General features: G+C 44.9%; 1 long non-coding RNA gene across 1 annotated transcript; it reads left to right on the forward strand.

The window, feature by feature from the left end:
- On the forward strand, positions 10,165–10,583 carry LOC109824767. Its single transcript, XR_002242765.1, has 3 exons — positions 10,165–10,201; positions 10,282–10,470; positions 10,546–10,583. It is a non-coding gene; the product is annotated as an uncharacterized LOC109824767 (long non-coding RNA).

Raw genomic sequence — 17,794 nt, forward strand, 5'->3', positions numbered from 1 at the left:
CCTTTACCGACTACCGTTTGAGTCGGGCTAACATGCGGATTGTTCAAGTCCGTTCCGCATGTGACGTTAAGCTAAAAGAGTTAACCCTTTTAGTGCTACGATATTGAATACGTAGACTTCGTCTTTCTCCTGTGAAAAGACTAAACACCAACGTGTATGAGACGTTGACTTAGGATCTTTGTGCTATGATGTTGAATACATAGGCTTTACCATTTGTTACGGGAATAGGCTACTCGGCGACGCGTGTTAGGCGTTGACTTTAGGATTTTTGGCTAACCCCCAGCCTTTAACGGATTTGATTAGCCTTTACCGACTACCGTTTGAGTCGGGCTAGCATGTGGATTGTCTAAATCCGTTCGCATGTAACGTTGCGCTAAAGGAATGAACTCCCTTAGACTTTGTGCTACGACATTGAATACGTAGACTTCGCCATTGTCATGGGAATAGGCTACCCAGCAACGTGTATTAGACGCTGACTTATCCCTACTTAGGCTTCGGGATAAAATACCCCAGAATCGAACTTTGGTATCTTTTTCTTCGGAGAAAGACTAACCCGGCGGCGCGTGTTAGGCGTCGGCATATCCTTTCTTAGGATTCAGGATGAAATTCCCCACGCGTGTAAGGCATGGATTTTGGTGTTATTAATAACAACCTGCCACAATGTTGAATATGCGGACGGGTATTCTTTTTAACGGTTAAGAACTAACCGGCAGCGCGGGTTAAGCGCAGACTTATCCCTTCTTAGGTTTCAGGACAGAATACCCCAGAATCGAACTCTGGTGTCTTTTTTTGCGGAAAAAGACTAAACCGGCAACGCGTGTTAGGCGCAGACTTATCCTTGCTTATGATCCGGGATAAACTTCCTAGGATGAATCCTAGATTGACAAATTTTGGGAAAAAATTGGTGCGGGAAAGGGAGAATTTTATATTCTATTTCCCGGTCTTCTTTTAGGGTGAAGGCGAACCCGAATACAAGGAAGGAAGAATTTTATATTCTATTCCTTGATTCTGGAAAGGAAGAAAACTTCCCAGTAAATGAGTTATCCTGAATGTACTAGGGATAGTACTTTTTCAGGAACTTCCCATTTATTGGCATTAATTGCCTGGCGCCCTCTGGAGTAATTAGGCGATATGCGCCGTTTGAGTAGACTATGTCTATCACAAACGGGCCTTCCCATTTGGGTTCGAATTTACCTTTCTTCTTGGAATTGAGGATTATCGGTCGGCGAGCAGCGAGGACCAGATCTCCTTCCTTGAAGCTTCTCTGTCGGACTCTTTTGTTAAAAGCCCTGGATATTCGGGCTTGATAAAACTCAATTTGTCGTTGAGCTCCCAAGCGCTTTTCATCCAACCTCTCGAGTTCTTCGAGACGTTTTTGATGCTGTTCTTCTGTCGTCATCTCAGTTGCGAGAGCGATCCGAAGTGACGGGATTTGAATCTCGTCTCAAAAATAACTCATAAGAGTTAGAGAATTTGACAATAATAAGAGGAAACATTCCGACATTCAGAGTTTGAACGTGAATTTCTTATTCATCACTTCTACAGTGACTGGGTTATCCCTAAGAATACTACACGTAATATCCTTCCGGGAACTTGCCATTATCCACCCCCAACTTTCCTTGCAAAACTGGGTTTGACATTATAATCAGTTACATGACCAGGTTATCCTTAAGAATATAAAAAAACTCTCCAGGAACTTCCCGTCAATGGTAGGAAATAGTTTAGACTCATATACCTATTGGAGTGTCAGAGAGTAGTTTAACCTCTTATACCGGTCGGAGGATTGAGAAGCAGTTTATACTCATATACTCTTCGGAGTGTTGATGGTCATTCTCATTCGGTTTGTCCTGCTATTGGGACGCTGGCTTCAACTAACGCCTGTATTGTATTTTTGAGAATGTTGCAAGCCTTAGTGGAATGAAGAACCCTCCTGTGGTACCCACAATATTTTGGGTCTGAGCTCATGTTAGCTTCTTCCTGATTTTTAATAGGTGGCAGTTTAATTTTGTTGTTTTTCAGGAGGTATTTGAGGATGGCTGGAACCTCAGTATCCTTGAAAGAGTATCGTTGCATCTGAAGCAACTGTTGTGGCGATTGCTCCCATGGTTGTCGTTGTGACGTCTGATCATCAGCGAACCTGGGTATGAACTCTGATTGGCTTTCCTCAACTTTCTTTCTTTTGTGATAGCGTCTGGTCGAGGTGGTGACAGACTCTACTTCTTTCTGCTTTTCGTCTTCATCTTTATTTTTCTTTGAGTGATGTCGAGAAATAGGAATTGGGCCACCCCCAGTGTAATTGAAAGGTGTGATCGTACCACCCCCAGTGTTATCGAGGGGTGAATCAGTCCTGATGACCATATTCAGATTCGGACCATTGTCATTTGTCTTGTTTGGAATAGGCGTGATTGGTATGGCGCAACAGCTAGACCCAGCCTGTTGATCAGATCTAGGAAATTTACACCTTTCAGTTTGCAACTCTCTTATTTGTCGCATAGCCAATTCCATCTTTCTTCCATTGTAGACGGATCAGCTGTAGCCATGTTTACCATTAGGGTTTTGAATGCCTTGGTGCAGGTGTTCCTGCTGTGTCTTCTCAGCAGGTGCGGGAGGTGTTGTAATCGTCTCTACCTCAGCTAGTCAATCAGAGGTACTTGGATATTCGGAACGATACTCGTTCCCGTTTCTGGTGGCGAGTATTGGTTCTCCGGTGGTTATAAGAGTTGCATGTTCATTATCAAGAAACGAGAAGGTAGGGATTGCTTCGTCGTCTTCTTCTGGGATGGCCGAGGCTCTATAACAAGACTTACCTTTTCCTTTTGACTCTTTCTTGGAAAGGGCTCCAGTCCATTGTTCATCTCCAATCAAATCTGGATGAACCCAAAGAATCTCATCATTCGGGGCTGTGTGTGGCACAAGTCCTTTCTGGCGTTGTCCGTATGGGTCATCATTTATTGTCTTCATTCCTACCTTGGGGATGCATTTTGGTTCAAACCACGCTGTGGGCACTGATCCAAAGCTGATTGACACCACATTGGCTCCGACATTCTTGGACGGCTTTGGGGTTATGACACCTACATCAATCAATGCCTGGATCTTGCCCTTGAGATGGAAGCACGACTTCATAGGGTGATGGACCGCTCTATGGTATGCGCAATACTTCGGATCCGTCACTTTGCTAGCCCCTACTTAATCCACAATCGCCGGCAATTGGATTTTGTTGTTCTCCAACAGGTACTTAAAGATGCCAGGTGTTTTCGTCAAAAGTTGCCTTCATCATTGATTTCATTAGAAACTTCAAACGTTACAAATGAATTTAAATAACGAAAATAAAAATTACAACTTTCTTGAAAATAAACACAAGATCCGTTTATCGTCTCTTGCTTGCGTGGGTCTTTGGCCTGTGACGGGGAACCGTCGATCAGATCTGATTGCTGAAAAATTGGGCAGAGCTTCGTCGATCCGCGAGGAGATCTAGGAGCTTGAAGCGCCTATCTCGGCTAAAGCGAGATATTTGCTCTTCTTAGGATTACCGGCGAAGGGTAATGCTAAGGAACGGACACGGGTGATACGAATCTGATGAAGACCTCTCTTGTGTTGAAGCGCTCGACCACTCTTCACTTCAGTAGGGCTTCGCCAACTCTCCAAAAATCCAGATCCTCAAAAGTGAGGCCTAAGGCTTCTATTTATAGGCAACACCCCTGGGGCGTCCCCAAAAATCTAGGACACCCCTGGGGCGTCCTCAAAAATCTAGGACACCCCTGGGGCATCCCCAAAAATCTAGGACACCTCTAGTATAAATTCTTCGTCCGAACTCGGATTTTAGTGATTCGAATTGCGTTGGAATTCTGACGAAGAGTTCTATCAGCCCCGATGGTTGGATTATCTGTGGAACGAACGAGACACGAAAGGCGTTGTTCTTTTTATAAACATCGCGGGGCTCTCGATTAGCCTGTGCCTTCGTTATTCCGAAATTCTGTCAGCTCACGTAGTTCGTCGATTCACTTCAAGCGTTCACCGACGTCAATCGAACTCCTGTGAACCAGATAGTGACGTTCATTGTCGTTCCTTAACACTGAGCTGTTCGTGGAGACCTATAGGCAATTTTCGATGCCTACAGATACCCCCTCCAAAGCGTTCCGGACTCATTTCTTTTATAGAAGAGGCTGGAATACTTTGGATGTGATTGATCCAGCCTTCAGTCGGCGTAAAGGACCTGTAGGTAGCTTCAACTCTTGGCTCCTTCGATTTTCGGTCTATTCGATGCTTTGACGAATAACCGAAGTTCTTCCGGCACTGTGTTTATCGCCTGGCCGTCGTCGGAGTCTCGAGTCTACCACCAGTGAGTCGAGTTTGGCTTGTGTCATTGAGTTGACTTTGAACTGACTATCTCCGTCATATTGTGCTGACTTAGGGTTTTAGATCACCGTATGTTAACTTCTTGTCGCAACGCGTTGACTGGCGTTGACCTAGGGTTACGCGTTGACCGGCGTTGACCCTAGGGTTTCGAACGTCATACGTTGACTTTTTGTTGCAATGCGTTGACTGGCGTTGACTCTGGGGTTTCGAATGCCGCAACGCATTGAAGGGCGTTGACCTAGGGTTACGCGTTGACCGGCGTTGATCCTAGGGTTTTGAACGTCGAACGTTGACTTTTTGTTGCAACGCGTTGACTGGCGTTGACCTAGGGTTACGCGTTGACCGGCATTGACCCTAGGGTTTCGAATCAACCTGAGGAGAACCAGTTTATACTCGTGTACTCCTGGGAGTTTCGGGAATTAGTTTAGCCTCGTGTACCCGTCGGAGGTTGATGGGATATCCTTAAGAATATTATACATAATATTCTCCAGGAACTTCCCGTCTATTGTGAAAAATAGTTTAGACTCATACTCTCATTGGAGTATGAATACAGGTGTCGAATATATCGAAAAATATCCGAAAAGAGGTTCGAAATGCATATGAATTATCCCCGGACCTCTCCACACGAGCGAGCCCACATTTCGCGGCCCACACTCGTGTGAATCAACAAGATAGGATGGGTCCGGTTCACTTAAAACTTGGTTTGAGTTGGTTCGAGGCAGATGGGTTCGGTCCAACTTGGGTCCGGTTCACTTAAAACTCCCCCAAAAACCCGATCTCCCCTCTTCTCTTCCTTCTTTTCTTTCTTTCGGTTCCAGGCCTTCTTCCTCAAAAGAAAATTTTCGGTTTCTTCACTTTCCAAGCTCTGCTCATTCCAGAGTTCTTCTAGATCAAGACTTCCAACTGGAATCAAAGTCTTCCTCTCTAAATTCCCCTCTCCTTCTTCTGACTTGGATCCGAGCAAGGGGGAAATTCGAGTTTAGGGTTTCGGCGATTTAAGGTCTTCTTTCCCTTTCAAACTTCAAGAACTTTGGGTAAGTCTTTTCTCATTGCTTTGATTCCCTTACATTGATTTTTTAGTTAATATTGTGAAAAATAGTTTAGACTCATACTCTCATTGGAGTATGAATACAGGTGTCGAATATATCGAAAAATATCCGAAAAGAGGTTCGAAATGCATATGAATTATCCCCGGACCTCTCCACACGAGCGAGCCCACATTTCGCGGCCCACACTCGTGTGAATCAACAAGATAGGATGGGTCCGGTTCACTTAAAACTTGGTTTGAGTTGGTTCGAGGCAGATGGGTTCGGTCCAACTTGGGTCCGGTTCACTTAAAACTCCCCCAAAAACCCGATCTCCCCTCTTCTCTTCCTTCTTTTCTTTCTTTCGGTTCCAGGCCTTCTTCCTCAAAAGAAAATTTTCGGTTTCTTCACTTTCCAAGCTCTGCTCATTCCAGAGTTCTTCTAGATCAAGACTTCCAACTGGAATCAAAGTCTTCCTCTCTAAATTCCCCTCTCCTTCTTCTGACTTGGATCCGAGCAAGGGGGAAATTCGAGTTTAGGGTTTCGGCGATTTAAGGTCTTCTTTCCCTTTCAAACTTCAAGAACTTTGGGTAAGTCTTTTCTCATTGCTTTGATTCCCTTACATTGATTTTTTAGTTAATTCCCCAAGATTTAATTCAATGATTGAAAACCCTAGTTCTTCAAATTGGGGAAAAACCGAATTTTGATTGATGGCAGAAACTCTTGGTTGGCCGAATTTTTTACTGTTCATGGCCGAATTTTGAATGATGGCTGAATTCTGTCTTCAATTGTGTTCCTGGCTTGATGTTTGAGAGCCTAAATCTTCAAATTTTGGGGGAAACCGAATTTTTTGAGCTTTGAGGGTTGATGGTGGCCAAAGAACTTGATTTGTTTGAGCCCTTAACTATACATGGCCGAAATTCTGGACTGTTCATGGCTTGTGTTGGCCGAAATTTCTTGGTTGAGGGTGGCCGAACCTTGATTACCTATGGCCGAAATTTTGTTGAGATTTTGGTTGATGACTTGATGACTTAAATCCATAGTTCTTTGAATCCGTACATGGTCAAAACAAAATTCGTTGAGCTGTTTGAACTGTACATGGACGAAATTTCGTCTTCGTGGTTGATGATTATGGATTTGAGTCTCGAACTTATACATAACCCGACTCTTGACCGAATTTTTGTATGGTTTGAACTTGCATGTGATTTGATTTCGAATTTGCATGTAGTCGAAAATTTTTGTATGCTTCGAATTCACTCTTGTATATGGCCGAAACTTGAGGGGGCTTTTGTGTAAAAAGATGGACTAAACTTTGAGGGGGTTATGTGCAAATTTTGAGGCCGAAACTTGAGGGGGGTTATATGTAAAAGAGGGCTACAATTTGAGGGGGTGTATGTGTAAATTTGGTTCAATGTGGTTTGAGGGGTTTATTTGCAAAAGAGCAACCCACAAAGTATATAGGGGGTTTATTTGCAAAAGGACTGGAATTTTAGGGCTGAAATTCCAAAAGTTTAGATCACAAACCTATGACCAAAGTTTTGATAAAAGCATGTGGAAACCAAACCGAAATTTGTGGAGGGTCTTTTTTTAGCAAAATTGGCTAAATTTTACAAAAGGGTTTATTTGTAAGATTAACCAAAATTGTGGGGTACTGGGGGTGCTATGTGATCAGGTATGATGACCATGACCCAACTCGAGCGTGTCCTTGACCCGAATTTAGCCTTGAACACGAAGAGTATTTTGGGTATTTCATCAAAATTTACTGCGAAGATGACAATCATTGTTTCGCATGCACGAAATTTGTAGGTTTAATTAGACTTCAACTATAAAATCCTATTTATACACAGGATTTTAATTAAAGTTCTTAATTTCCCTTTTAAATTTTGTGTATTCATACTTTAGATTGTATCTGACTTGCTACTTTTCATTACAGGTTTCCGATGTCTCCACGTCGACCTCGACCTCCTAGGAGTCGCTCCCGTCCGCAGCCTAGCGAGGAAGAAGTTCCTACAGCATCCTCCCCTCCAGCGGTTTCCTTTTTTGGGGGTGGGAATTTTTTTATTTTTGTATCCCCGATTGATCCCTTCGCGGGTCATGAAGGAAGAACCGACACCCTCCTTCGCGGGGGTCGAGGTTTCGGACTTGGTGGTTTTGTCATACCCTCGTTTGGCCCCTTCGCGGGTCATTCGGGAAGGGCCGACACCCTCCTTCGCGGGGGTCGAGGTTTCGGACTTGGTGGTTTTGTCATACCCTCGTTTGGCCCCTTCGCGGGTCATTCGGGAAGGGTCGACACCCTCCTTCGTGAGGGTTGAGGTTTCAGACTTGCCTTGCTTGTCTAATTCAAGTCTTCTGGTATATTGGGGCGATTTTGTGTCGTCCTACACCTTATAGGTCGGTGTATGTTACCACGTTATTTACGTGATGATGCATACCGTTCTTCCTGTGTAGGACACTCAAAATCGTCTCTCCAATTATCCCGTGACTGATTTTATCTCGCTTTTTATGAGCTTTCTGACTCTATCCTTGCAGTCGAGTTCCCCGCGGGCAGCCTTCCTCCTCATGCTAATACTGGTTGTAGCCGGGAGGTCTTCTCTTCAGCTTCCATCAGGCAGGCCGTTAGTCCACTCCCTCAGTTTGACAGAGATCGCTCCGATGAATCCTGTCGTTTGATACGGGATGGAGGGCGTCATTGCTTACGCCAGCTGATTACGGACGCCTCCTTCACTGCAGATTCTACTTCCACTCAGACTTTAAAGAAGCCTGGTTTTCTGTTCGAGGATCACGCGGAGGATCCTGCTACGTTGACTCTTACCGAGGAGCATTGGCTGAATCTTCATGAGGGAGCTCTCCTGTATATTCCCTCCATTCCTCGTCAATATTCTTTCACCCATTTGGAGGGACAGGCCGTGGAGCGACATATGTCTTGGCCTCTTACCTATGATGCTGAGCGAGTTCAGTGTGGATATACCTCTCATCATAAGATTCCTGGTTCTACTGGATATCATGATATCCGTGGTCTTCGATCAGGGATTATGGGTCTTGACACTGCACCCCCAGGCGAGGTATCAGCAGCTGCTCCTACTGTGAAGAATCATCTGGCTCATCTTGGGAGAAGGTTACCTCCACCAGATTACAGATGCTATGGTTAGGCTTTCTCACAAGCGAAGGGATGGTGGACACGCATGACCAGTTACGTTTTGGGGCGCTGGGAGAAGGATTTGAAGAGCAGCAGATTGTATGCACCTATACGGGCCACCATGTACGGACTTCCGGTCAGCTGCCGCCATTTCTTGGCGTTGTTGGAGACATACATGCCCGACAGTAATACGTTCATGACCAGCGGCGGAGAGTTAGGGTTGGCCTTACATGAGATGTATCAGGTTTCTGGTCTTCTAATGGGGGATTGTCCATATCAGGAGTACTTTCCATCGAACCAGCAGTTGGGGTGGTTGAAGAAGGATACTCCCGACATGCATGATACTCTTTGGGACATCACTTGTCATTATTATACCTCCTTGATCAAGATTTCTCCTCCAGCGAAGAAGAAAAGGCAAATCAGCTTGAATGGGTTTGCTGTCTATCTGTTCCCTAATTTGGAGGATGACTCCGGCGAGCCCCTTCGTGAGTTAGATGTCCTGACCCCTACCGCCATTAATGAGTTGATGGAGAAAGCTGAGGCTCATTATTACACCATTGCCCGTGCTGAGGGAGCTTTTCCTGCAGGAACCAAGTTTCGTTCGTTCCTCCGCCGTGCACAGAAGTCCATCGAGCCCCGGACTCTGCTAGCAGGCTACATTGCCCTCTGGTTGAAGAAGTGTGTTGTTCCGTACCGGTCTTTAGACGTCTTACCTCTCGAGGTGCTCTTCCCCGCAGTTCAGCTAGCTTATGGGAGGGAGCTTTCACTGCTCCCAGCGATGGTTGCCGGCATCCATTGCGGGCTTAGGTATCTGGTCAGTGGTTTTACACGGGTGGGTTCTAAACCATCGACCGAGCTTACTTGTCCGAAGGTTGAGCTTCCTTATGCGTATCTGATGGCGTGGCTCGTTCTTCACCGTCCTGACTTAATGTCGGCGCCCAGCGTTGTTGATGTCCCTGTTCCTTTCGTGCAGCTGTTGGAGAGGAGCAGATGTGCGACGCCCTTCATGACGGTTCTCTGGGTATCGATCTAAACATTGATCTTGGACAGGTGAATAGTGTTGAGCCCACCGTTCCATATTCAGGTATATCTACATCCGATGATACCCTCCTCAAACATGGGGAAAGAGAATCTTCTGTTCTTGCTGCAGGTATTTCTGAGCTTTCCCTTCTTCCTTATCTTCTTATACATATCTCCAACATTTTGGTTGTCCTGCAGATGTCGCGATGGAAAAGCCAGCTGAGGATCAGATCTTTTATGATGTGGGCTTCGAGGAACAGAGGTGTGCCTCTGTACCAGGTTCCTCGGGACCCGACGCTGGATTATTAGCCGATATGTTGGCTGAGCAGGCCACCAGAAGAACCGCGGGACCACCCTTTGAGAGTGATTCATTCACAGGTATATATCTGATTCCCTTCATCTTGCCTGATCTTTTGTCTGACTAACGAAGGATTAATATTACAGCGCCAGTCATTGGGATTAACCCAATATCGATTCCCGGCATATCTAGCTTACCTCGGAGTGACGGACTTGCAGGTACGCATACGATTTAGGGACATCGTACTCCTCTTTATTTATCTGACTTTTGACTAATATATGGGTGCAATCATAGGACCAGCCACCGAGACTGATACTCTTATGACTCTTGGCATTCCCCGGATACCTGAGGATGATGGACCTACAGGTATGCAGATGACCTTATCACCCCGATCCTCCTTATTTGTCTAAATTTTTATTTTGACTAATAAAGAAGTGCAACTATAGGACCAGCCGTTGTGCCTGATGCCACTACAGTTTCTGGGACTGATAGTTTGCCTGAGAGCGGTGTTTCCCCGCCACAGCCGAGAGGTATGATCGATTTGCCTACAGGGGTTGATATATCCTCCATGACTACTCCTGCAGTTACTTCGGAACCTGTCGGATCTCAGCCCGAGGGGACCTCCGTTGGCATTGGTATGCTCGGAATTTGCCCTTAAGTTTTCTTATCATATTTGATAATCTCTTAGCCTTCCACACTGTTACTTGCAGGATCTCGATCATCTCTATATGAGCATGTTCACGCCCTCTTGGCCGATACCAATCCTGACAGAGACATTTTCCGTACAGACCTCGGCTTTTTTACCGCCTTTTTTAACGGCAGCGAGCTTCGATCACATGAGCATTCTGTTGCGCAGCTGATGGCTACCGTGGCGAGGAAGGATACAGGTAGAGCCGAGTTACTCAGCTCTTTGGATTCCGGCCGTGAGGAAGTGGCTAGATTGAAGGAGGCCTTGAGGCACGCCGAGGAGTCCGTTACTCTTATTGCAGAAGACCTGGCTGGATTAGAGCGTTCTCGTGAACAGACGCTCGAGAAGCTGGGATCTACACAGGAGAGATTGATGAAGCTGAAGAATGAAGCCGCGAAGATCTTAAGCAGTTCCGAAGACTCTGTCCGAGCTAGTCTGCAGGCAGAACTTGAGCAGAGCTATGTAGACAGGCTTTCTAGTTTAGAGTCCCATGTTCTTAGCCGTCAGTTGCCTTCGGGCTAACGAGCTTTTTATTATATGCTTTTGACTTGATCTATTACTAGAGACTCCGCATTTGCTTCTTTCATGATATTTTTTTATTTACTTTGAACCCAGCAATGATAAAATTTATAGGATTTTTGGCAAACCCCCAGCCCTCAACGGGTTTGATATGCCTTTACCGATTACCGTTTGAATCGGGCTAGTATGCGAATTGTCTAGATCCGTTCCATATGTAACGTTGTGCTAAGAGAATTGCTTTTCTTAGACTTAATATTATGCCTTTGAATACATAGACTTCACCATTTCTTATAGGGAAAAGGTACCCCGCACCGCGTATTAGGCGATGACTTATCCCTTCTTAGGCTTCGGGATAAAATTCCCCAAGTTTAGACCTTGGTGTCTTTTTCAATCGGTGAAAGACTAAACCGGCAATGTGTGTTAGACATAGACTTTGGGATTTTTGGCAAACCCCCAGCCTTCAACGGGTTTGATGTGCCTTTACCGATCACCGTTTGAATCGGGCTAGCATGCAGATTGTCTAAATCCGTTCCGCATGTAACGTTGTGCTAAGAGAGTGAATTCTCTAAGACTTTGTGCTATGATTTTGAATACATAGGCTTCGCCCTTGTTACGAGAATAGGCTACCCGGCAACTCGTGTTAGGTGTTGACTCATCCCTACTTAGGCTTCAGGATAAAATTCCCCAAGTTTAGACCTTGATGTCTTTTTCAATCGGTGAAAGACTAAACCGGCGACGCGTGTTAGGCGTAGACTTATCTCTATTTAGGAGTTGAGATAAAATTCCCCGTGCACAAAAGTGCACGAATTGGAAGTTGGGAATTGTGTCCTTTATCAGAATAAAGATGGATTGGGAAACGAGAGAGGAAGAATTTTATATTCTATCTCCCGGGACTGAAGAGGAAGAATTTTATATTCTATCTACAGTCAGAAAGGAAACTCAAGGTGGGATCTCCACTCCGAGAATCGGAAAAGTTCAAACGGCCCTAACTTTTATAGGATTGGTCATTTGAATCAAAGAATCCCTTATTTATTGAGGGGAAAGCCTAATTTCAACCCTAACTTTTATAGGTTTGGTGGAAAAAGGAACAAAGGCGGATTTTCGTTTATCGAAAAGGAATGACTCGGTCTTAGCCCTAACTATTTGTAGGCTTGCCTAAGTGAGATCGGGAACAATCCTAACTTTCATAGGTTTGATTGTTCAAACTGAAAGTGGACCTCTCGTTCATGAAAGGAATCGAGAGAGGAATTTGGCTTTGGCCCTAACTTTTATAGGTTTGACCTGGAAGCAAAGAAAGTGGAATATAGGTAGCAAAGAAAGTGCTAACTCGTATTATCACTCAAAGGAAGACTTTAACGCTAGGCGATTAGGACCTAACTTGCTGAGTTTGAGAAATGCCAATGACTGATAGATGGAAATTTTAGTGGATCCACCATCAATTGGTTTGATCAACATATGGTTTGGTGAGGAAAGATTAATCCATCAAAGGACTAGATCTCATCTCACAAAAATAACTCATGAGAGTTAGAGTTTGACAAGAAGAAACATTTCGGCGTTCGGAATTCTACAATGACTGGGTTATCCCTAAGAATACCCATGTGATATTCTTCCGGGAACTTCCCAATACATTGGTTATCTTGAAGATACTAAGGATAGTATTTTTTCAGGAATTTGCCATTTATTGGCATCATAAGCCGGTCACCATCCTTGGTGACTAAGCGATATGCGCCGCTCGAGTAAACTGTCTCTACTACGATTGGCCCTTCCCATTTGGGTTCAAATTTGCCCTTCTTCTTGGAATTAAGGATTATAGGCCGCCTTTCAGCTAGAACCAAATCCCCTTCTTTGAAACTCCTTTGTCGAACCTTTTTGTCGAAGGCTCGAGAAATTCTAGCTTGGTAAAACTCAATATGTTGTTGAGCTTCCAGGCGCTTTTCATCGAGCCTCTCGAGTTCTTCGAGGCGTTTCTGATGTTGTTCTTCGGTCATCATCTGGGTTGCGAAGGCAATTCGAAGTGACGGGATTTGAATCTCCAAAGGGAGAATAGCTTCACATCCGTATACCAATGAATATGGGGTTGCGCCAGTCGGTGTGCGCACCGTGGTACGATAGGCCCATAGAGCCGCGCCGAGCTTGTCATCCTAATCCCGCTTGTTATTCTTCACGATTTTTGACAATAGTTTTATGATAGTCTTGTTGAAGGCTTCAGCTAATCCATTTGCTGTGGGATTATAAGCCGTTGACGAGATATCCTGAATTTTAAACTTTTCGCAAAACCTTATGAAGGCGTTGCTGACAAATTGAGGACCGTTGTCATGTATGATTCGTCTCGGAACACCATACCTGTAGATGATATGGTGCTTGATGAATGCAATGACGTTATTCGTTTTAACTTCTCTGAGTGGAACTGCTTCAGTAGATGATATGGTGCTTGATGAATGCAATGACGTTATTCGTTTTAACTTCTCTGAGTGGAACTGCTTCAGCCCATTTGGAGAAGTAATCGGTAATTGAACTGCTTCAGCCCATTTGGAGAAGTAATCGGTAATTGTCAGGATGAACCGGTCACCTTTGACTGATGGGAGATTTATAAGGCCAACAATGTCCATTCCCCAAGTCTCGAACGGTCATGACGTAACCGAAGGATGCAGATGCTCCGGATGTTGGTGCATATAATTCCCATGTATTTGACATGCATTACACTTTCGGGCATATGTGATTGCATCACTCATCATGAAAGGCCAAAAATATCTCATTCTTCTGATGCGGTCATAAAGCATGGGACCAGGTTGGTGTGCGTCACACTCTCCTTCATGCACCTCCCTAAGGACCTCTTCAGCTTCCTTGGTTGATAAGCAACGTGCTAGCAACCCATCGTACCCCCTGCGGTATAGCATTCGATTCTCCGTATTATAGTAGAATCTTGGTGCTCTTCGTCTGATTGACTCTCTTTCCTTCACATCTTCTGGCAAGATTCCATGCAAGACATAGTCGATGATCAGGAAACGCCAATCTCGTGGTTCGAACTCGACTTGAGTAGCGTGCACCTCCTGAACCTCCTCTTCCTTGGCATCTTCATTGTAAAGCGGTACTAGGAGTTGGTGAGTTCTTACCGTAAAAAACTGCTCTGCTTCGGGAGGTTGTGCCAGAGATACGGCCAATGCTGCTAACGCGTCTGCATAGGTATTCTGTAGCCGTGGAATATGTTCGATAAAGAATCCTTCGAATGATTCTACCATCTCCACTGCCATCTTATGGTATGGTATTAAATCTTGGCTTCGAACCTCGTACTCTCCTTGAACTTGTTTAACTATCAGTTGAGAATCGCAGAAGGCTTCGAGATACTCCACCCCCAGTTCTTTAACAAAACTGAGTCCTATGAGTAATGTATTATATTCGGCTACGTTATTTGAGCACGGTCCAGTCAACGAGTAAGCTCGAGGCATCACGTGTTTTCCCGGGGAAACTAAGACAACTCCAACTCCGGAAGAAATCTTAGAACTTCCAGGAGCACTTGCAACATTAGTTGCTCGCGAAGCGCCGTCGAAGTATAAACGCCATACTTGTTGGTGTGAAGTCGCATTGACTTCGTGGGTTTCATCGGGTAGGTCGTCATATATCTCGGCGGTATCTGTAGTTGGATTGTCTGCCAGGAGATCACAGATGGTCTGTCCTTTTACTGACTTCTGTTGTTTAAAATGCAAGTCTTATTGGGACAAGAGTAAGGCCCATTTTGCTAATCACCAGCTCACGGAAGCTGGTTGAGTCATGAACACTCGTACTGGGTTAACTTTAGAGATAACATAAATGGTCTGTCCAACCAGATAATGCCGCATCTTCTGAATAGCAAACACCAAGGCGAGACATTCTCTTTCAATCATAGGATATCGAGATTCAGCGCCTACCATGGTTCGGCTTAAATAATAAACAGCCTGCTCATGACCGTTATCATCATCTTGTGCAAGTAATGCACTCAATAGAACGGTTTGCCCGATTTTGGTGCAACGAGTACAGGAGGTTTCGAGAGATATTCTTTAATACTCTCGAATGCCTTTTGACAAGCGTCATCCCATACAAAAGATACGCCCTTCTTTGTGAGGTTGGAGAATGGTTGGCATTTTCCTGAGAGGTTCGAGATGAACCGAAGAATATAAGCTAATCGCCCTTACAATCCTCTAAGCTCCTTAAGGTTTCTCGGAGGTTGCAATTCATTAATTGCCTTTACCTTATCAGGATCGATGTGAATACCTTTGGTGATAACGACGAATCCCAGGAATTTACCACTAGACATTCCGAGGAAAGACTTGGTAGGATTCATCTTCAATTGATGGGCTCGCATCAAGTCGAACATGGTCTTCAAGTCCTTAATGTGATCTTTTTTATCACGACTTTTCACGACCAAATCATCTATTTAGCATTCGACAGTCTTTCGGAGATGCTCCTGAAAGATCTTTGACATGGCTCGCTGATATGTAGCCCCTGCATTCTTTAAGCCGAAGGGCATAACTGTGTAGCAGAAGACGCCGAGAGGCGTTCTAAATGCGGTATGCTTTTCATCATCTGGATGCATCTTTATTTGGTTATAACCAGAGAAACCATCCATGAAGGACATCCTTTCGAACCCGCACGTATTGTCGATGATGACATCCGTGATAATAAGGGGAAAATCATCTTTTGGGCATGCAGCGTTGAGGTCTCGAAAGTCGATGCAAATCCTGACCCTCCCGTTCTTCTTAAGAACTGGGACAATATTGGCAAGCCACTCTGGATGTTGCTCTTCTCTAACGAAGCCCGAGTCAATAAGCTTTTTAACCTCAGCTTCGATCGCCTCCATCATTTGCGGACGAAACCATCTTTGTTGTTGTTTGATAGGTTTGACATCCGACCTAATATTGAGACGATGCACTGCTACGTTTGGATCGAGCCCTGGCATGTCTTCATAATTCCAGACGAACACATCGATGTACTCCCTGATAAGATCAATTCTTCTTTCTCCTCGGGTAGGAGACTGTCGCTAATGAATATCGGCTTCGGATTTTCCTCACTTCCTATATTCACTTGGACCACTTGATCTTCGGTAGGAGGTTCTCTTTGTTCGAACCTATCACCATACTGCATGTTTAGGTGATGAACCCAAGGATCTTCCCATGTCGGCATTTGGTCGTCTTCCTCTATTGTGGTAGGATCGACCGTAACCATGTTCGACATCAACTTTTTGAACATTTCACCAAGGCTAGCGTCGGAATCCCAAGCCGAAGAGTCAGAAGAGTATCCTTTTTCAGCCTTGTTAGCAATTTGATCGATGACTTGCCAGCAACATTCGTCGTCAGATGAGGAGACATAACCAAGACCTCTTTTATGGCGATAATAATCATCGGGTTTTCCCTTCGGCACATAGGCCATTCGAGGTGGAACTCGCGGACCTCGACCAAAGCAAAGACCCTCTCTGAGTGTGAAGTCATATCCATACCTCTCCATTAGATCGCGCGCTTTTGCGTCATACCTAAATAAGTGAGGAGTGGGTTTATCATCATCATCTTTCTCTTCTAAGAAGTGATCGGGTATCGGAGCTTCTTTTCCTTTTCCGTAGACGACTTCTTTTCCACCCCCTATTCCCGCGGGGATGACAAGTGTTGCTCCGCATGGATCTTGTACCTGCTTTTTCGTCATGCAAAATGATTGAAGAGGCATGTACAAATCAGGGTTATCATAAAGCTTTTTAGTGACATTATCAAGACACATCGAGTACTCTAAATCATCGTTTATTGATAGTTCTTCGGCAAGTTGCCAATTACAACTACTTTCCGATGATTTATCATCGTCAAGATTGATTACAATGGGTACAATGTCATTAAGTACAAAACCACCATCATAATCAAACCCAGTTTCGGTGTCAGCTTCATCTCCGCTGTCCGTTCCTTGGGCCGATGGTTCAGTATCGGATTCGGCGCCGTATAGAAGGGAATCAGTGAAATAGTTCTCTAATCCCTTAAACGGTTGCTTATCCGCGACCACCGTCTTGACTTCATTATTTGAGTCCACGTACTTGAGGCATTGATGCAGAGTTGACGGGACTATAAGGTTACCGTGGATCCAAGGTCGACCCAATAGTAAGTTATAGGACGTTTCTGCGTCAATCACATAGCAGGTAACTTCTGATTTTAAATCCCCGATCTGGCATTTGATTCGAATTTTTCCCAAGGGTTTGGACCCGCTGGTGTTGAATCCGTAAATCGTAGTACCGGTGGAGGCTAGTTTGCTAGTCGGGATTCCAAGATGATGCATCAGTCGGAATGGCATGATGCTAACAGCAGAACCCGGATCAACTTGGATCCGGTTGACCATGCTGGAGCCAATGTGCCCTGTGAAATACAAAGGCCGATCATGCTTTGAGTTCTTCGTCTGCATGTCTTCTTTGGTAAAAGAGATGCATGGAAAATGATGCGCCGCGAGATTGCAGTGTTGAGCTGACGGCTCTGGTCCTTCAGGAGATGGCTTGATTCGAGTTAGAAAAGCTTCAGAGTCACTCAAGGCCTCTTGTAATGCTTTCCTTGTATCCTTGGAAAGACGCAACAGCTCGTATAGGGTTATCCTAGCCGGGATATTGGCTAACTGCGCCATGATGTCAAAATGGGGCGGAGAGCTTGCATTTCCCGGTCTGTCTCTCGCAATCGGATGATTGAATCGAGACTGCCTCGGGTTTTGGACTTATTGGCGTAGAGGTTCTTTCCCTTTCTCCTTTTGTTGGACTT

Source organism: Asparagus officinalis, chromosome 9, assembly GCF_001876935.1.
Source record: "Asparagus officinalis chromosome 9, Aspof.V1, whole genome shotgun sequence".
Taxonomy (NCBI): domain Eukaryota; kingdom Viridiplantae; phylum Streptophyta; class Magnoliopsida; order Asparagales; family Asparagaceae; genus Asparagus; species Asparagus officinalis.